This window comes from Anomaloglossus baeobatrachus, chromosome 1, assembly GCF_048569485.1.
Source record: "Anomaloglossus baeobatrachus isolate aAnoBae1 chromosome 1, aAnoBae1.hap1, whole genome shotgun sequence".
NCBI lineage: Eukaryota > Metazoa > Chordata > Amphibia > Anura > Aromobatidae > Anomaloglossus > Anomaloglossus baeobatrachus.
Genome location: NC_134353.1, coordinates 696,694,239 through 696,715,042, shown reverse-complemented (window position 1 = coordinate 696,715,042; position 20,804 = coordinate 696,694,239). Strand labels below are relative to the sequence as shown.

The 20,804-nt window shown below is 45.3% G+C and overlaps 1 protein-coding gene across 2 annotated transcripts in view; it reads left to right on the top strand.

The window, feature by feature from the left end:
* The window catches only part of PISD (phosphatidylserine decarboxylase), a 73,746-nt gene that overhangs the window by 11,161 nt on the left and 41,781 nt on the right, over positions 1-20,804 (top strand). The gene's annotated exons all lie outside the window — the stretch shown is intronic.

The window sequence follows — 20,804 nt, the reverse complement described above, 5'->3', positions numbered from 1 at the left end:
TCCCTCAACTCTCTCAAGGGACAAGTCTCAGCTCTGTCAGTACTGTTCCAGCGGCGTCTCGCCCGGCTGGCTCAGGTCCGCACCTTCATGCAGGGCGCGTCTCACATCATTCCGCCTTATCGGCGGCCCTTGGATCCCTGGGACCTTAACTTGGTCCTCACGGTATTGCAGAAACCCCCTTTTGAGCCTCTTAGGGAGGTTTCTTTGTATCGTCTTTCTCAGAAAGTGGCCTTTCTAGTTGCCATAACTTCTCTCAGGAGAGTCTCTGATTTGGCTGCGCTCTCCTCGGAGTCACCTTTTTTAGTTTTTCACCAGGACAAGGTGGTTCTCCGTCCGACTCCGGACTTTCTTCCTAAGGTGGTCTCTCTCTTCCACCTTAACCAGGACATTTCCTTACCTTCCTTCTGTCCGGCCCCTGTTCATCGCTTTGAAAAAGCGCTGCATACAGTTAGGTCCAGAAATATTTGGACAGTGACACAAGTTTTGTTATTTTAGCTGTTTACAAAAACATGTTCAGAAATACAATTATATATATATATATATATATATATATATAATATGGGCTGAAAGTGCACACTCCCAGCTGCAATATGAGAGTTTTCACATCCAAATCGAAGAAAGGGTTTAGGAATCATAGCTCTGTAATGCATAGCCTCCTCTTTTTCAAGGGACCAAAAGTAATTGGACAAGGGACTCTAAGGGCTGCAATTAACTCTGAAGGCGTCTCCCTCGTTAACCTGTAATCAATGAAGTAGTTAAAAGGTATGCGGTTGATTACAGGTGTGTGGTTTTGCATTTGGAAGCTGTTGCTGTGACCAGACAACATGCGGTCTAAGGAACTCTCAATTGAGGTGAAGCAGAACATCCTGAGGCTGAAAAAAAAGAATAAATCCATCAGAGAGATAGCAGACATGCTTGGAGTAGCAAAATCAACAGTCGGGTACATTCTGAGAAAAAAGGAATTGACTGGTGAGCTTGGGAACTCAAAAAGGCCTGGGCGTCCACGGATGACAACAGTGGTGGATGATCGCCACATACTTTCTTTGGTGAAGAAGAACCCGTTCACAACATCAACTGAAGTCCAGAACACTCTCAGTGAAGTAGGTGTATCTGTCTCTAAGTCAACAGTAAAGAGAAGACTCCATGAAAGTAAATACAAAGGGTTCACATCTAGATGCAAACCATTCATCAATTCCAAAAATAGACAGGACAGAGTTAAATTTGCTGAAAAAAACCTCATGAAGCTAGCTCAGTTCTGGAAAAGTATTCTATGGACAGATGAGACAAAGATCAACCTGTACCAGAATGATGGGAAGAATAAAGTTTGGGGAAGAAAGGGAACGGCACATGATCCAAGGCACACCACATCCTCTGTAAAACATGGTGGAGGCAACGTGATGGCATGGGCATGCATGGCTTTCAATGGCACTGGGTCACTTGTGTTTATTGATGACATAACAGCAGACAAGAGTAGCCGGATGAATTCTGAAGTGTACCGGGATATACTTTCAGCCCAGATTCAGCCAAATGCCACAAAGTTGATCGGACGGCGCTTCATAGTACAGATGGACAATGACCCCAAGCATACAGCCAAAGCTACCCAGGAGTTCATGAGTGCAAAAAAGTGGAACATTCTGCAATGGCCAAGTCAATCACCAGATCTTAACCCAATTGAGCATGCATTTCACTTGCTCAAATCCAGACTTAAGACGGAAAGACCCACAAACAAGCAAGACCTGAAGGCTGCGGCTGTAAAGGCCTGGCAAAGCATTAAGAAGGAGGAAACCCAGCGTTTGGTGATGTCCATGGGTTCCAGACTTAAGGCAGTGATTGCCTCCAAAGGATTCGCAACAAAATATTGAAAATAAAAATATTTTGTTTGGGTTTGGTTTATTTGTCCAATTACTTTTGACCTCCTAAAATGTGGAGTGTTTGTAAAGAAATGTTTACAATTCCTACAATTTTTATCAGATATTTTTGTTCAAACCTTCAAATTAAACGTTACAATCTGCACTTGAATTCTGTTGTAGAGGTTTTATTTCAAATCCAATGTGGTGGCATGCAGAGCCCAACTCGCGAAAATTGTGTCACTGTCCAAATATTTCTGGACCTAACTGTACTCTAGATCTGGTGCGTGCTCTCCGGATTTATGTATCTCGCACCGCTGCGCTTAGGCGGTGCACCTCTCTTTTTGTGCTAACCACAGGGCGGCGCAAGGGTCTCCCTGCTTCTAAGCCGACCTTGGCCCGTTGGATTAGATTGACCATTTCGGACGCCTACCAGAGTACTCAGGTGCCTCCCCCGCCGGGGATCAAAGCACACTCGACCAGAGCTGTCGGTGCCTCTTGGGCTTTTAGGCACCAGGCTACGGCTCAACAAGTCTGTCAGGCTGCCACTTGGACTAGCCTGCATACCTTCTCGAAGCACTACCAAGTGCATGCTCATGCTTCGGCAGCTGCGAGCTTTGGCAGACGCATCCTTCAGGCGGCTGTCGCCCACTTGTGAAGTTAGGTTCTGCCTACTTCTTAGTTTTTCTGTTTATTTCACACCCAGGGACTGCTTTGGAACGTCCCATGGTCTGGGTCTCCCAAAGGAACGATAAAGAAAAAGAGAATTTTGTTTACTTACCGTAAATTCTTTTTCTTATAGTTCCGTATTGGGAGACCCAGCTCCCTCCCTGTTGCCCGTTGGCAATTTTCTTGTTCCGTGTGTTATCACCGGCTGTTGTCGTGGACAGAGTCTCCGGTTGTTCCGGCTCTTGCTCTGTTCTACTTGTGGGTGGCTATTCTCCTTCAGCTTTTGCACTAAACTGGCTGGGACTGGCTCACCAGGGGGTGTATAAGCTCAGAGGGAGTTGCTACACTTTTAAGTGTAGTACTTTGTGTGTCCTCCGGAGGCAGAAGCTAAACACCCATGGTCTGGGTCTCCCAATACGGAACTATAAGAAAACAGAATTTACGGTAAGTAAACAAAATTCTCTTTTTTAAAAATTAATTTGATTTTTATTGCATAAAATACATATTTGATCACCTACCAACAAGCAAGAATTCTGGCTCTCACAGACCTGCTATTTTTGTTTTATCGGTCACCCATGACGGCACCCCACTATTTACACGGGTGCTGTCATGGGTTCTGAAAAAACACATTACCGGTAAGTAATTAAGTTTTTATCGGTCACCCATGACAGCACGCCACAGGATATTACTCTCCTCTCTTTCTCGTAAGGAAGCCGGATGGGTCCTTTCAGACCATTATAAACCTGAGGGGACTGAACTGGCATCTACACGTTCCAACTTGCTTTACCCCAACTGTTACATGGTAGTTTTAGCCCTCAAAGACGCCTACTACCATGTTGTGATGCACGCTCATTTTCAGCCCTTTGAGGGTTGCCCTCAACTTTGATGGTCAAATTGCTCATTTTCAGTTCAAGGCGCTTCCCTTTGGCCTGGCAGTAGCACCTCGGATCTTTATAAAATTGATCCTAGTGGTCTTGGTGCATCTCAGAGCGAATATTCTCTTAGTTCCGTACCTGGACGATTTCCTTATAGTCAGGGAGTCGGCTCAGCGATGTTTAGAGCAGCTGCATCATGTTATGACGGCTTTAACAAATCTTAGATGGCTGGTCAACCTGAAAAAAATCAAGGGTAATACCTGCAACTTCTCAGCTGTTCTTAGGTCTCACTTAGGACTCTGTGAATCTCGTCTGCCAGCTTCCGGAGTGCAAAATCATGAAAGTTCAGGCTCAGGTCTCGCAGGCGGTTTCTCATCCAACAATGTCACTAAGAAAATCCATGTCCCTTCTGGGCCTCCTGACGTCTTGTATACTGGCGGTACCATGGGCTCAAGCACATACCAGAGCATTACAGCAAGACGTCTTGACAAATCAAGAGCTCCTGCGTCGTTTTCTCGACAGTGCTAGCATAGTCCACGATATCCTCGCTACACTGGTGGGGGAACGCGGAGGTGCTTGGCAGGGGGGTCCCTTGGTTAGTCTGTCCAGACAGGGTCGTATTGACAGACGCCAGCCCTACCGGATGGGGGGGCTCATCTTCAGACTCGCCTGATACAGGGGCAATGGTCTGTGAAAGAACAGGCCCGGTCCTCCAATGCAAAAGAGCTCCTGGCAGTGGAGAAGGCACTGCACACCCTGCTGCCACATCTAGTCCTTCATCATGTCAGGATAATGTCCGACAACTGTGTCACTGTCGCATACATAAACCACCAGGGAGGTACCTGCTCCACAACACTCAGTCTTATAGCAGGCAACATCCTTCACATAGCAGAATCTCACCTTCTCTCGTTGTCAGCAGTTCGCATTCGGGGAGCAGATAATGCTATGGCGGACTTCCTCAGCCGGGTTCCGTTGCGGCAGGGGGAGGAGGTCTTAAAGCCCTCTGTTTTCAGGCTCATTACTCACATGTGGGGTCTTTCGGTTGTAGATCTCTTTGCCACGAGAGCCAACAGATAGACGCATTGTTTCTGCTCCCCATATCCGCTAGAAAATCCTTATGCGGTAGACTTGCTCCTGATAAAATGGGACTTTACTCTGGCTTATGTCTTTCCACCAATTCTACTGATTCCCTTAGTCCTCAGGAAGATACGGGAGGGCAAAACAAGACTGATCTTGATACTTCCGATTTGGCCCACAAGGCCATGGTTCTTCTGGCTCCAAAAGCGGTCAGTCACAGATACATGGGTCCTTCCAGAACTGCCGGACCTTCTCTCCCAAGGTTCGGTTCTCCACCCGTTGGCAGAGAAGCTTCACCTGACGGCATGGAATTTGAACGGAGACTGTTAATCAGTAAGGGGTTTTCTGCTTCTCTTGTCTCCACCCTCCTCAGAAGTAGAAAGCCTATTACTACTCGGATATACCATAGGACTTGGAAAAAGTTTGTCTCTCACTGGAGCAGATCCTAAAGGGCAGGTCCCCTTAGGTCAGGTGTTAGAATTCCTTCAAAGTGGATGGGATCTAGGCATCTCTGTTAGCACGCTTAGAGTTCAGGTCTCTGCTCTGGGAGCTCTCTTCAATGTTAATCTAGCAGGAGATTGGGTGTGTCGCTTCCTCAAAGCTTGCGCTAGGGATAGGTTAGTAAAATCTCCTTCGGTGGCCCCTTGGGACCTTAATTTGGTCCTTTCAGCGCTCATGGAGCCTCCGTTTGATCCTCTTACTTCTGCATCCCTGAAGTGTCTCTCCCTCAAAACTGTTCTTTAGGTAGCCTTAAAGGGGTAGTTCACCCATATTATTTTTTATTGTCTAGTTCGATATTTTATATTGAGAAACAATGTTTCTCTGAAATACCTTGTGTTGGCATTAGTGCCTGCGAGAGGCGCTATTACAGACCGCTGTAACCCGCTCCGGTGACGTCACGTCAAGTGCCGCACACGTCACATTTGTGTGGCCGGCTGCAGTATTCCTGACTCACTGAGCTGTGAGCAGTGTTTCACCGCTCACAGCCAATCTGCTCCCTCCTCCCTCACAGCTGAACGCTGCAAGCAGGAGACGCGCTGGGCTGTGAGGGAGGAGGGAGCAGATGAGCTGTGAGCGGTGAAACACAGCTCAGTGAGTCAGGAATACTGCAGCCGGCCGCACGGGTGTGACGTGTGCGGCACTTGACGTGACGTCACCGGAGCGGAGAACAGCGGTCTGCAATAGCGCCTCTCACAGGCACTATTGCCAACACAAGATATCTGAGAGAAACATAGTTTCTCAATATAATATCGAAGTAGACAGTAAAAAGTATGGGTGAACCATCCTTTTAACCTCTGCAAGACGTGTGGGTGATATCCAGGCCCTATTTGCTGACACCCCCTCCCCCCCCCCCCCCCCCTTGAAAGTGGTTCTAGATGATAGGGTCCTTCTGAAGCCAGATCCTTTGTATCTCCCCAAGGTTGTGTCCCGGTTCCATAGAACGCAGGAGATTGTCTTGCCTTCCTTCTGTAGTAACCCGAAAAATGTCATGGAAGAGAAATATACTCTTGATGTAAGGTGTGTTTTGCAGTATCTTGCCGTATCTAGCCCCTGGAGGAAGGATAGATCCTTGTTCATAGCTTTTCAGGGTCAGAGGAAGGGTCATATGGCCTCTAAATCCACATTAGCCAGATGGATCAGGGAGGCCATTTCTCTAGCCTATATAGTGTTTTGATCCGGAACCATGGAAGACCACCACAAATCATTGGTAAAAGGTGACAAGAGCATTGGCAACTAATCTGGCCGCCATCCCCTTACTAACCATCAACACTAGAAGTAGCCGAGGGGTGAACTAACATCCTGTGAACTGCGAACCCAGCCGGAGAACTAACTATCCTAAAGGAAGGAAAGATGAATAACTCTCTGCCTCAGAAAATAGATAAGAATAGCAAGCCCCCCACATTCAAAGACTGCGGTGATATAGGAAAACACAATACACAGATGATAGGATTAGCAAAAGGTGAGGCCCCCACTGACTAAAATAGGAAAGGACGGGAAAGGGGCTGATGGTGGCCAGAGAAAAACCCTGAAAAATGCCAAATTCCTGATAGTACAAAAAGGCCCTCAGATCGCACGATCTGCACTCCGTCCTATACCAGGCGCTCTTGTCATACCAATGAACAGTAAACAAGAATCATAACAAATTCAAAAAGCCACAAACACATGGACTTAAAGGAGCTATACTCCAAACAAAACTGCAGGGAGTTCCCCAGCTAAGCAACTGAGAGGGAAAATCCCTGCATGCAAATAAACTGAAAACAATCACAACAAATGACAAACTCAGATAAGAGTAAAAGAACCAAACAATATATAAAGAACAAAGCACTTATCTGGGGTAGATGTGGGGTGGAGCAGAATGAAGCAGGCTGGTGAACAAAGAACAACTGACATCCGGCATAGCCTGCTATCAGACCAGGATTTAAATAAGCAGAGAGTTAGCAATGGAAATGCCCATTGCTCAACACACCTGGTCTATGTCCAAACCATTCCTGGCCACCAGAGGGAGCCTCCCAGCAGCCAAAGCATAACTGACATTCACAACAATATAGCTAGTGGTAGGGAGGTTTCCCACAGGTTTGAAGGCTCACTCCACCGGAGTGGTATACACGAATGCTGTCATGGTCTCCGAAAAAAACACATTACCGGTAAGTAATTAAGTGTTTTTTCTTTAAGAAGCCCTCCTACTATGCACTCATTACCTGTATTAAATTAATATGTTTGACCTTGATACCTGTATAAAGACTCCTGTCCACACAATCACACTCCAACCTCTCCACCATGGCCAAGACTAAAGAGCTAAGAACATGAGTGACAACATTTTAGACCTGCACAAGGCTGGGATGGGCTACAGTACAATAGGCAAGTAGCTTGGTGAGAAGGCTACAACTGTTGACTCAATTATTAGAAAATGGAACAAACACAAGATGTCTGTCAATCTTACTTGAGGGTACTTTACACACTGCGACATCGGTACCGATATCGCTAGCAAGCGTACCCGCCCCCGTCGGTTGTGCGTCACGGGCAAATCGCTGCCCGTGGCACACAACATCGCTAACACCCGTCACACGGACTTACCTTCTCTGCGACGTCGCTCTGGCCGGCGATCCGCCTCCTTTCTAAGGGGGCGGTTCGTGCAGCGTCACACGGCAGCCGTCCAATAGCAGAGGAGGGGCGGAGATGAGCGGCTGGAACATACCGCCCACCTCCTTCCTTCCTCATTGCCGGTGGACGTAGGTAAGGAGATGTTCATCGTTCCTGCGCTGTCACACATAGCGATGTGTGATGCCGCAGGAACGACGAACAACATCTTACTTGCAGCAGCAACGATATTTGGAAAAGGAGCGACGTGTCAACGAGCAACGATTTTTCACCTTTTTGCGCTCGTTGATCGTCGCTCCTTGGTGTCACACGCTGCGATGTCGCTAACGGCCCTGGGTGTGCGTCACTATCGACGTGACCCCGACGATATATTGTTAGCAATGTCGCAGCGTGTAAAGCACCCTTTAGTCTGGGGTTTCATGCAAGATCTCGCCTCTTGGGGTAAGGATGATTCTGAGAAAGGTCAGGAATTGGCCCAGAACTGCACAGGAGGACATTGTCAATGACCTGAAGAGAGCTAGGACCACAGTCTCAAAGATTACCGTCGGTAACACAGTACGCCATCATGGATTAAAATCCTCCAGAGTACGCAAGGTCCCCCTGCTCACACCAGCACGTGTCCAGTCCCATTTGAAGCTCGCCAATGACCATCTGGATGATCCAGAGAAGGTATGAGAGAAGGTCATGTGGTCTGATGAGACCAAAATAGAACTTTTTGATATCAACTCTACTCACTGTGTTTGGAGGAAGACGAATGAGTAAAACCCCAAGACCACCATCCCAACCGTGAAGCATGGAAGTGGAAACCTAATACTTTGAGGGTGCTTTTCTGCAAAGGGGACAGGACGATTGCTCCGTATTGAAGGGAGGATGGATGGGGTCATGTATTGTGAGATTTTGTCCAATAACCTCCTTTCCTCAGTAAGAGCATTTAAGATGGATCATGGCTGGATCTTCCAGCATGACAGTGACCCAAAACGCACAGCCAGGGCAACTAAGGGGTGGCTCTGTAAGAAGCATTTCAAGGTCCTAGAAAGGCCGAGCCAGTCTCCAGACCTGAACCCAATAGAAGATCTTGGGAGGGCCTTGAAAATAAGTTTTAGCGTCATCCCAGAAGCCTGAAAGATCTGGAGAAAATCTGTATGGAGGAGTGGGACAAAATCTCTGCTGCAGTGTATGCAAACTTGGTCATGAACTACAGGAAACAAGTGACCTCTGTAATTGCAAGCAAAGGTTTCTGCCAAATATTAAGTTCTCTTTTTCTATTGTATAAAATACTTATTTCAGGTGTTAAAATGCAAATTAATTATTTAAAAATCATACAATGTGATTTTCTGGATTTATTTTTTATTTTTTTCTTTCCTGTCTGTCACAGTTGAAGTGTACCTGTAATAAAAATAACAGACCTCAACATTCTTTGTAGTTGGGAAAACTTGCAAAATAAGCAGAGTATCAAATACTTATTTTTCCCCACTGCATGACACTTTGATACTATATAAAGTAGTCAGTGCACAGCTTGTATAACAGTGTCAATTTGGTGTGCCCTTTAAACAACAACACACAGCCATTAATGTCTACATCGCTGGCAACAAAAATGAGTACCAGTGGTTTAGACATGTAAAGGCTGTCTGAGATGTTGAGAGGCCACACCAAAATTACACTGTTAGGCCCTTTCACATGTCTGTTGAAAAAAACCCAAAACATGTTTGTTGTGTTCACATCGGATGCGTCAATTCTGGTGTTTCGCCTGTGCTCTTCCTGATTGTCCTAGTGCAGTGACAATCGGGGTAATGGTAGTTGGGGGTTGATGTCAGCTCACATGCAGCCCTGGTGTTAGTAATGGAGAGGTGTATCAGTAAGTAAAAAGAAGAGAACTTACACAAAAAATACTTTATTTGAAGAAAAAAAAACAAAAAAAAAATTCTTAAAACAAACAAACCCATGTAGGTCTGCCGTTATCTAGAAAGGGGAAACCTGAAAGACCTTAAAAAGAGAGAAATAAAGACCAGACACTGTCCCTCATTCACCAGTTTATTAGAAAGCAAAGATACCAGCGCTGCCTTGGTCCAGTGGTTCCCACAGAATTCCTCGATTACGTTGATCAAAGGCTAGGAAGCATCAGAACGAGACTCCATAGGCTTTGAGCAGCAGCCACTCCTGGTTTATGCTGCACTTTGCTTACCTGGGGACTGTGATGAGCACTCACATCAGGAATACAACCGCTCATTTCTCTGATGTGATGTCCCATTTGTGTGTTTTTTTTTCTTCCTGGATTAGTAATGGGGGTGTTGGATAGACACATCTCTGTTACTAACACCAGGGCTTGATGGCAACTGACACTACACAGCTGACATCAACCCCATAAACCATTACCCCGATTTTAACCGCACCAAGGCAATTGTGAAAAGCCTCGGAGAAGCGCCAGAATTGTTGCAGCTCATGTGATGTGTCAATTCTGGGGCAGTTGTGGGCTGGTAATTTTAGACTGGGAAGAGCCCAATAGCCATGGACTTTCCCAGCCTGATATCAGCCCCTAGCAGTCTGCTGGTTATCAAAAATAGGGAGGACTACGGGTTGTATGTGGTTTTGTGTTTCTTTTTTTTTTTTTTTTATTTTTATTTTTTGATAGCTGTAAAATTTCATCTTTGCACATCTTTAACACATAAAAAAAAATTTAATTTCTTGAATGCATCTTACTCTGGTCTGTGTCACACTGATGTAATTCATGTGCTGTACACGTTTTTCACTGTCCCAATGTCTTGTATGGGCCTGTGTTTCTGTGCTGACAGTAAAAAAACGGACGTGTTCCATGTGAAAACACATGGGAGACATATGTAGTTCACAGGGACACATGGCCCATGTGAAAAAAATGGAGGTGTGAAGATCATTATTGATTTTAAAGGGAACCAATCACCAGGATTTTGGTATATAAGCTAAAGCCAGTGCTATACTGGCACTATCGGGCTGATTCTATACATACCATTAGTGGTCAGCTCCGATGTTAGCCTTTCAAATCAAAGAAAGTGAAGTTTAAAAATGTGTCATCTTTTTGATTGGCAGTTGCATCAGAGCAGATAATCTCTGGGTGGGTATTCATACGGATTCCCGCCCCCCCACTCCCCCTGGTCTCCCTCCCTCTGTTATATATGCTAATGTACTATTCATCTTTTTAGTCACTAAGATGGCGTCAGAGTTGGCGCCTACGCATAGATCTTATCTCCGGCGCCATCTTTGTGAAGACCCTGTTATTCTAGTCTTACGGCTGAGAGGGCAGCGTATGCGCCCTCGCTTCTTCAGCTCTCGCTGTGACCGTACCTGGAAATGAGTAGTGGCTGCAAGGAGAATATAACTTATTTTTCTCCCTGTAGCTGCTGCTCCTGGAAGCCTGCCACACATAATATATGCGCTGTTTACCATCAGATTACTACTACATCTGTAGGTAAATATCGTTTTTGCTAATGACAGGTTCAGACTTCTTGCCACAGACCTGAATTGGTATGCATTTTTACAAAATACTACATGCAACACTGTCAAGTGCATTTTCACAATGTGCCAGGTATCCTATTTTCAGAAAATGTATAATTTCTTTTTTTTTTTTTTTTTTTTTAATTTTTATTTATGAAAATTGTACTGAAACCTATAGCACAAAAAGGGTTAACGTGGACCTGCCATAATCTTGGACACAATTATTACTGTATAAAATGTAATAACTGATGCTACGCGTACTGCAGGGCTTGCAGTTATAGGCACAAAGACGTGTATTGTGTACGGTTGGTTTAGGATTCCATGATAGTTGGCCAAAATTGCAGTGATGTGTCAGTCTTGAGGCATGTGCCCGGGCATTTGCTGGCTCTAAATGTGCATGGATCTAAATTAGTGGAAATCTAAAATGTTCTGACTTTACTGTTCATATTATAACATTAGTGACCGCTGTTTACACCAGTTTTTTTTAAATGTGATTTTTTTTTTTTTTTGTTTGCTCAGTGTATGCCAGTTTCTCTTCATAGGCCTCTAAATGTTTGTACATAGTTTAAAGCAAGTGATTGTTGCCGTGATTTGATTGGCTGTGGTAAGTTTTTATTACTCTGCAAAGCATTGAACCTTTAACAAATCTGCATAATTTTATGTCCTAGGTAGACGTAGTCACAAGAATCGCTTCTAAACTATACATATTAAAGGGGTTGTCCACTTTTATATTGATGGGCTATCCTTAGGAGAGGTCATCAATGTCTGATCGGCCGGGATCTGACACCTCTCACCTCTGCTGATCAGCTGCTTTTGGTCGCGGCGGCAGCAGACAGCTGTAAATGCTCAGTTATTGAGCTGGTCCGTCTTCTGATAGTGACTGCAGCTGGGTACTGCACATCTGCCTCCTATTGATTAAAATGGGAGGTTGATGTGCAGTATCCGGCTGCGGCCACGATCAGAACATGGACCAGCTCCGGAACTGAGCATTTCTAGCTGTCTGCTGCAGCCACCGGGACCAAGAACTGCTGATCGGCGGGGGTGCACTGATAACATTGACAATAGGTTATAGACCACAAATGTGAAAGTAGTGGACTGCCCCTTTAAGAACACCCCCCCCCCCATATATAATAATAATTGTAGTAATATAACTCCATTTATTTCTATGGCTCTTTACTTGTGAAAAGGGGTATACATAAATACAAGTACAGTACTCAGGAATAATCCAAGACTGGTATAGGTGAAGAGAGGACTCTGCCCATGAGGGCTCACAATATTAGATAAGTCAGCCAAACAGCCATCCATAGATTGTCCAGGTAGGATTTTAACTGCCTGATTCCTTTGTTCTGCATTGAGAAGTGCCTGATGATTCTGCTCTGCCCATAGAGCATTTGGGAGTGTTCCTCTGAATGGGGAAGTTGGGGGAGAGCTATCAGCTATCTGTAGTTTGCATTCACATGATGCGGTTTTTCATCAGTGCACCTTCTGTGAGTATATCTGCCTGAATTAAATCAATGCTCCAGCATTTGTATTTTATTTTGTTGTTGGAGTAGTTCTTATTATCGAAGTCCCATGCCCTAGTCTAAAGCTAGGGTCACACATAACGACGCAGCAGCGATCACGACGACGATCTGACCTTATCAGGATCGCTGGTGAGCGGTCAATCAGGCAGATCTCACCAGCGACCTGTGACCAGCCCCCAGCCAGCAGCGACGCGTGAAAGCGATGCTGCGCTTGGCAACTAAGGTAAATATCGGGTAACCAAGCAAAATGCTTCGCTGGTTACCCGATATTTACCTTGGTTACCAACGCACACCGCTTAGTGCTGGCTCCCTGCACTCGTAGCCAGAGTACACATCGGGTTAATAAGCAAACCTTTGCTTATTTACCCAATGTGTACTCTGGCTACGCATGCAGGGAGCAGGGAGCCGGCACTAGCAGACTGAGAGCGGCAGACGCTAGTAACCAAGGTAAATATTGGGTAACCAAGCAAAGCACTTCGCTTGGTTACCCGATGTTTACCTTGGTTACAGCATACCGAAGGCTGCCAGAAGCAGTCTCCCTGCTCCCTGCACATTCAGTTTGTCGCTCTCTCGCTGTCACACACAGCGATGTGTGCTTCACAGCAGGAGAGCAATGTCCAAAAAATGGTCTAGGACATTCAGCAACGACCGGCGACCTCACAGCAGGGGCCAGGTCGTTGCTGGATGTCACACACAGCGACATCGCTAGCAAGGTCGCTACTACATCACAGAAAATGGTGACTTAGCAGCGACGTCGTCGTCGCTTTCGTTGTGTGTGACATGACCATAATACTCACCCTCCAGCCTCTTCACCTGTTATCAGCACTGCTCCTGTCGGTCTCCAGCAGTTTGTGACCTGCTGGCTGCTTCAGTGTTTCATGGAGCAATCTGGAGGTCCAAGACAAGGAGCTCGCTCGCTCCTTGTCAATACAAGTCTGAGAGACTCGTTCTGGTTCTCATAGACTTGCATTCCGTTCAGTCAGAAGTTTCGGTCACAAGATGGCACCACGGGACCTGAGCAGCATTGGTAAATGGTGAAGACATTGAAGGATGAGTATATTACTACGGGCATGAACCTTAGATTAAAAGGACAGCTACAATGGAGTGGGGCTTTTAACATGTATTTTCAATGTGTGCTAATAGATGTAAGGCCCTGTCACACACACAGCCAGATCTGTGGTTGCAGTGAAATTGTGGACAATCAGTGCCAGGTTTGTGGCTGTGTACAAATGGAACAATATGTCCATGATTTCACTGCAACCACAGATCTGCCAAAGATTTATCTCTGTGTGACGGGGCCTTTAGCCTTATGGTATTTATGACAGTAGTGGCAGAAGACGTTTCCTTCAGCTTTGACAATTTGCACACAAGCAAGCAAATATAGGAATGGAATCTAACATGGTGGGTGTAGCATTTCTTTGTGTGAACCACGTCCTTCACAATTGGCCTGTCTTGCAGAAAATTAGATGTGGGTGAACAAAAGCCTATGATGCCTGTTTCCAGTATTAAAATTTGAGTCCTCATTCCTTGATGCCTCTTAATGGCTAACTAACAAGATGGCAATGGCAAGCGTTCAAGACTCTCGGGTCTCTTCATCAGGCATAGTATAACACAAAATCTGAAGTCACATATTTATACACACCGGGTCACCGGAATAGTGCAGTCAATAAGACGAGTGACAACAAAAAAGTTGACTCTTCAATTATTGTGTTCTACTGAGCTCGATCTAGAGACTTGAGTAGTCTTGAAAGGTGCTATTTATTACCATCTTTCAATTAGTCAATAAAAGGCATGAATCACTGACGATGCTCAAATTTTAATTATTTTTTTTTTATCTGCTCGCTAACCTGCTAGAAAGATACAGATAAAATATCTTTCCAGTATTACCTAAGTGAATGTAGGGAAAAGATTATAGAACCACTTCTACATTCAAATTGACTCTCCAGAGGGGAAGGGAACTTTAAACTCTAGTACCACCTATTGGCCCTATCACAAGCCTTCCCATATGACTTGGCATAAATGCTAAACTAGAATCTGTTTGCAGAAACTTTGTTTCGGGGTGTTGCCTCTCATCAGTGCAAAACATGAGATCTTATTTGGCTGTGTGATAGGCTTCTGACCACCGTGTCTGCAAATTCTGGTTTGGCTTTAGTAGAGATGAGTGATCCTGATCAGCAAAGATTGAAAATGTTAAAATCGTACGATCTTTAGCCAGACTGAATCCGACATCTGAACATTTACCGCAAAAGTCGTCCATCTTGCCAAGGATCGGTTAATATTCGGATGGCAAAAACCATCCTCTCCCTGCCCATCACAGCCATCTCAAATATTGGCATGGCTGTGATTGGCCACTGTAAAAAAAAAAAAAGTTAAAGCAGTACATGCTTACAGAGTCTCCCCGTGGTTGTAGCGCTACTTCCAGGGCCAATAATTATTCCTAATGTATATTCACTGCTGTCTCCGGCCACTGGTGTCTCTCATTGCCTGGAGTTAGACCCCCGCCCCCAGACAGCATCAGTTTTGGTTGGAATCAGACGCTGTGTGCATGTCTATCGTGGTATAAAATTATTGACGTAGGATCTATTAATAAAAGTACAAATAAAACCCACAACTACAGGCTGCAGCCCCCAGCAGTGCACTTATCTCGGCTGTGTATCAAAATAAGAGGAACCGCATGCGGCTTTTTTTTTTAATTATGTAAATAGGTTTCTGTTTTTTGTATTTTTTTTTTTTTTTTTTTTATAAATAAACGGCGTAAGTCTTCCCCAATTTTGATGAACAGCCAAGATAAAGCCCGACGGCTGGGGGCTGGTATTCTCACAGGCTCATGGTTATTGACCCTCACCCCCCCTCCCCCCCCCCGTTCCCCAACCTAAAAATAGCAACTTGCAGCTGCCCAGGCTTGTCGCATCCATTAAATGCGATAATCCCAGCACTTTCCCTGGCTCTTCCCAATTGCCCTTATGTGGTGACAATCTGGGTAATAAGGGGTTAATCACAGCTGCCACTAAGCCCTGGATTAATAATGGGAGGTGTCTAAGGCTCCCCCATTACTAATTTGTGATGAGAATTAAAACAAACACCGAAAAAAATCGTTTATATGAAATAAAATACAAAAAACACCCTCTTTCACCACTTTTATTAACCCCAAAAGACCCAGGTCCAACGTAATCCACACAAGGTCCCACGACGATTCCAGCTCTACTACATCTGAACTAACAGCATACGTCAATAAAACATGTGTAAAATATTTAACATCACATTCCTGCACCCAATCTACACCTTCTGGCAAAAAAAGGCATCACTGCCGCATGCGGTAGTTTCTTTTGCCAGTAGGTGTAGATTGGGTGCAGGAATGTGATGTAAAAATTTTAGCACCAAATCTGCATCTCTTCGCAAAAAAACACAGTTTTCTTCCAGGAGATGCAGGTCTGTGAACTCAGAGTTCATTGAGGTCCTCTGAAATCAGGTTACCTGCGGTCACAAGGGGAGGGTCGTGGGAACCTCCAGCTGTGACCGCAACTAACCTGAGTAATGTCACCACTCATCGCTCGGGCTCAGTCTCTGCCTGAAACACAGTGTTTGGTCATGTTCTATTTCCGCTCACTGTGCCTTCATCTTTAGCAGAGCAGGAGTCGTCTTGGGAATAGTGTGGATTACATCGGACCTGGCTGTTTTGGAGACTTAATAAATTGATAAAAGGGAGGGTTTTTTCATTTTATTTTTTAAAATAAAGGATTTTTTTTGTTTTTTGTTTTTCTTTTTACTTGTAACATTAGTGGTGGTGGGGGGGTCTCACAGACCCCTACCCATCACTAATCCAGTAGCAGCTATGAACTCACATTAACCCCTTATTACCTCGATTGCCACCGCACCAGAGCAATCAGGAAAAGCCAGGTAAGGTGCCGGGATCGTCGCATCTAATGGATGCGACAATCCTGAGCGCCTGCGTTCTGCTATTTTTAGGCTGGGTGGGCTCAATAAGCCTGGGTCTCCCCATCCTGAGAATACCAGCTCCTAGCTGTCAGGCTTTATCTTCACTGGGTATAAAGATTGGGGGGAATGGCAAATAAAAATAAAAAAATATTTAAATAATTTAAAAAAACAAACAAACTACATGCAATTCCTCTTATTTTAATGCAGTCAAGGTAAGTGCACAGCTGGGGGCTGCATCCTGTAGTCGTGTCTTTATCTGTGCTTGTATCAATACAGGGGAACCCTACACCAATTGTTTCATTTATTTATCACTAGTATAAGGACACACAGTGTTTGTGATTCCATCTAATCACAGACGCTATCTCAGAGGGTGAGGACGTGGTCCAACGGCAGCCATTCAGAGATGCCGGTGGAAGGGGGAAAAGCACTGAATATGCATTAGGGATAATTGTTAGCCCCAGAAGTAGCACTGCAGCTGCAGGGAGACTCGGTAAGTATGTATTGCTTTAACTATTTTTTATTTTCTTTATTTTACAACCCCCTACACAATTTTACAGCGCATCACTTTTTTTTCTCCCATTGAATTCAATGGGTTCGCCTAGGATCGCCTATCCAATCAGTGATCTCAGGCAGGATCGGCGATCCTGAACCGATCAGACCTTTAGCAGGATTGCTTATCTCCAATCCTAAGTCATATAGCAAAAGCTCATTAAAGGGTTGATATTCATTTTTAGGCTATGTTCGCACTAGGCCGTTTTACCCGCGGATTTACCCGCGGATTTGCTGCGGAAATTTCTTGAGAAAGGTTTGAAAGCTTTCTGCAGACATTTCCCAGCAAAACGTATGGGAACAAAAAATAGCTGTGCACACGCTGCGGATTTTTCTCAAGAAACTTTCTTGAGAAAATGAGCATGTCCATTATTTTCCGCAGGTACCTGCGGTATACCCCCGGAATTTCACTCCATTCACTGTAATGTAATCGCGAAATTCCGGGGGTATACCGCAGGTAGCAAATGATGTGTGATATACCCCCGGTATAGCCGCGATTTACCTGCGGTAATGTACATCGCTGCCTGCGGTTTTGCAGGAAGTGATGTCATTATGACAGAAGAGGAAGCGGAGCAGAGTAAACACAGACGTCACACTCCCTGGACGACGCACAGAAGCACTTCCGTGTGACCTCCAGGTGCCCGTGCAGTCTGTGTCCCACTGCAGCCCTGCCGCTGCCTGCCCTGCTGTGTGTCAGTGTCTGCCCGCAGTATCGGCAGCTTGTCACGCTGCGGCGCAGGCAGACACTGACACACAGCAGTGCGTGCAGCCGCGGGGATGCCGAGCGCTGCTGTCAGGAGGTGAGATGAGATCATTACCTGATGTGACGATCTCCTGCCTCCTATTGTCACCACGGTCACTGCTGTCTATGCCCGTCTCGCGAGCGGCCCGAGACTGTCACTAGCGGTGACGTCACGGGCTCTTGCGATACTGCTGACAACGCGGCGGGCATAGAAGGCAGTGACAGCGCTGATGGCAGGACTACAGGAGATCATCACAGCAGGTAATGATATCATCTATCCTCCTGACAGCAGCGCTCGTCATCCCTTGCAGTGACCTGGGCTATTAATGGTAGCTCAGGTCACTGCATTGCTCTCCCAGCCAATGGGGAACATTCTGTTCTTAATTGAATGGGACAGTGACTATGGTATGGATCGCTGTGGGACCCCCCTCCTTATCAGATTACGCCGGACGTGGAATTGATTGTTCTTTTCAATAAATTGGTGAAAGAGGGAATGTGGGGAGTGTTTTTTTTTTTCAAATAAAACTTTTTTTGTTGTCTATTTTTTATTTCTTACTGACTGGGTTGGTGATGTCGGGTATCTGATAGACGCGTGACATCACGAACCCCAGGGCTTGATGCCAGGTGACATTACACATCTGGCATCAACCCCATATATTACCTCGTTTGCCCATAGAAAGTTTGCTTCAGCTGGGCAATAGCACCTCGGTAAGTGACTTCTTCATCCATCAGATCAGGATAAAGATCCATGTTTATATCCGGCACGCCAAGAATATTATCAGGCAAGAGCCACACTGAATAGTGTTTGGATCGGGACTACTACATTACCTCACAAATAGATAAGCAGTGCGGTGCACATTCCTTCTTTTTCTATTTCAAATTACCTCGTTTGCCAACGTACCAGGGCAACGGGATGAGTTGGGGCGAAGCGCCAGGATTGGCACGTCTAATGAATGCGCCACTTCTGGGCTGGCTGCGGCCTGCTATTTTTAGACTGGGGAGTGTCCAATAACAGTGGACCTCCCTAGTCTGAGAATATCAGACCACAGCTGTCCGCTTTACCTTGGCTGGTGATCCAATTTGGGGGGGACCCCATGTTTTTTGTTTTAAATTATTTATTTAATGTACAATAACAGCGTGGGGTGCCCTCTGTTTTGGATTACCAGCCAAGGTGAAGCTGCCAGCTGTGGTCTGCAGGTTGCAGCCATCTGCTTTACCCTAGCTGGCTACAAAAGATGGGGGGGACCCCACGTGTTTTTTTTTGGTTTTTTTAATTATTTACCGTATTTATTTTATGGCTAAATACAAGGCTAGGCACCCTTTAGTGCCACATGAAAGTCACTAAAGGGTGCCAGGTTAGAATATGCAGGGGGGTGGGACATTATATAGGTCTTTCTCATCTATCTATCTATTATCTATCTATCTATTCATCTACCCATCTTTCCCTCTATCCATTATCCGTCTATCGATTATCTATCTATTATCTATATTATTTATTGCAGTAGTTACAGCATAAAAAAAACGCAGGGACCAACCTGCGGTAAAACCGCGGCAAAAACGCATGCGTTTTTCCTACGGATTTGGTGCGGTTTTTTTACCGCAGGTGCGGTAATCTTCAACTCCCAGAAGTTTCTCAAGAAATTTTCTTGAGAAAAATCACTTTTCTAGTGCGCACATAGCCTTAGGATTGATATTTCCAATAGGTGTCACTAAAGTTCCAGTCCCCTTCTTCTCTGGTGAGGCGATTTGAATAATTAATTTACCAGAGAACCATTGCATGGCTTGTAAGTCTCCTTACACTGGCATGTCAACAAGTAATTCTCCAAAGTGATGATTTTAATCTAAGGTCCATGTCCCTAGTAACATACTCTGCCTCCGGCGTTTTCATCTTTTACCAACGCCGCTCCAGTCCCACGGCATTATCTTGGTACTGCAATTTCTGACAGGCTGGAATTCAGAAGTTATGTCACAAGTGATCAGTACAAGTCTTAAGGCCCCTTTACACACTGAGACTTTCTAGCGATCCCACCAGCGATCCCAACCTGGCCGGGATCGCTACAAAGTCTCTGAGTTGCTGGTGAGCTGTCAAACAGGCATACCTGGAAAACGACGCAACAGAGATACGGACCTGCAGAATGACCTAGCTAGTCATTGGGGACGTTGTAAAGCAGCTTTTTGAAAGGGAAGTTGCTAACGAAGTCGCTGTAATGGTGTCAAATACACCGATGCATGCTGCACAGCGGGAAACAAAGGACCAAAGAATGGTCCTGAGAGATGTGTAGAGATCAGCAACCTCACAGCAGGGGCCAGGTCGCTGATGCGTTTCACACACTGCAATGTCGCTGGGGAGGTCGCTATTATGTCACAAAACCGGTGACGTTGCCGCAATGTCGTTTGCGATGTTGCAGTGTGTAAAGGGGCCTTTAGAGAGAGAATGAGGCTCTCATAGACTTGAATTGAAAAGTTATCTCCGGCACTCTCAATGAATCACTGGAGCATGCAGCAGATCACAAATTGCCGGAGACCGACCGGAGCCTCTGTGATGGAAGCTGAAAATGATTACAGGTAAATATAAGTCTAAAGGCCCTGTCACACACAGAGATAGATCTGTGGCAGATCTGTGGTTGTAGTGAAATTGTGGACAATCAGTGCCAGGTTTGTGGCTGTGTACAAATGGAACAATATGTCCATGATTTCACTGCAACCACATATTTATCTCTGTGTGTGACGGGGCCTTAAGGTAAGGGAACTTAGATTTAAGACACTACTTAAGCAGTAAAAAAAAAAAAAAATTAAAATTACTGGAGTGCTTTAAATAAAAGATAAATTTTAATTGGAAAGTGCTTCATGATCAGGAATCCTTCTGCCATAAAATAACAATGATGAAATTCTTCCCGTGTATTATTTTGCCCTTTTGACCTACACCTGTTTGTTATGCGACGTGTTCAGCACTCACTATAGAGGGGAAAGCGGAACTCCCATCTGATGAGGAGGTGAAGGAGGAGCGAAAGGTGTAAACCTG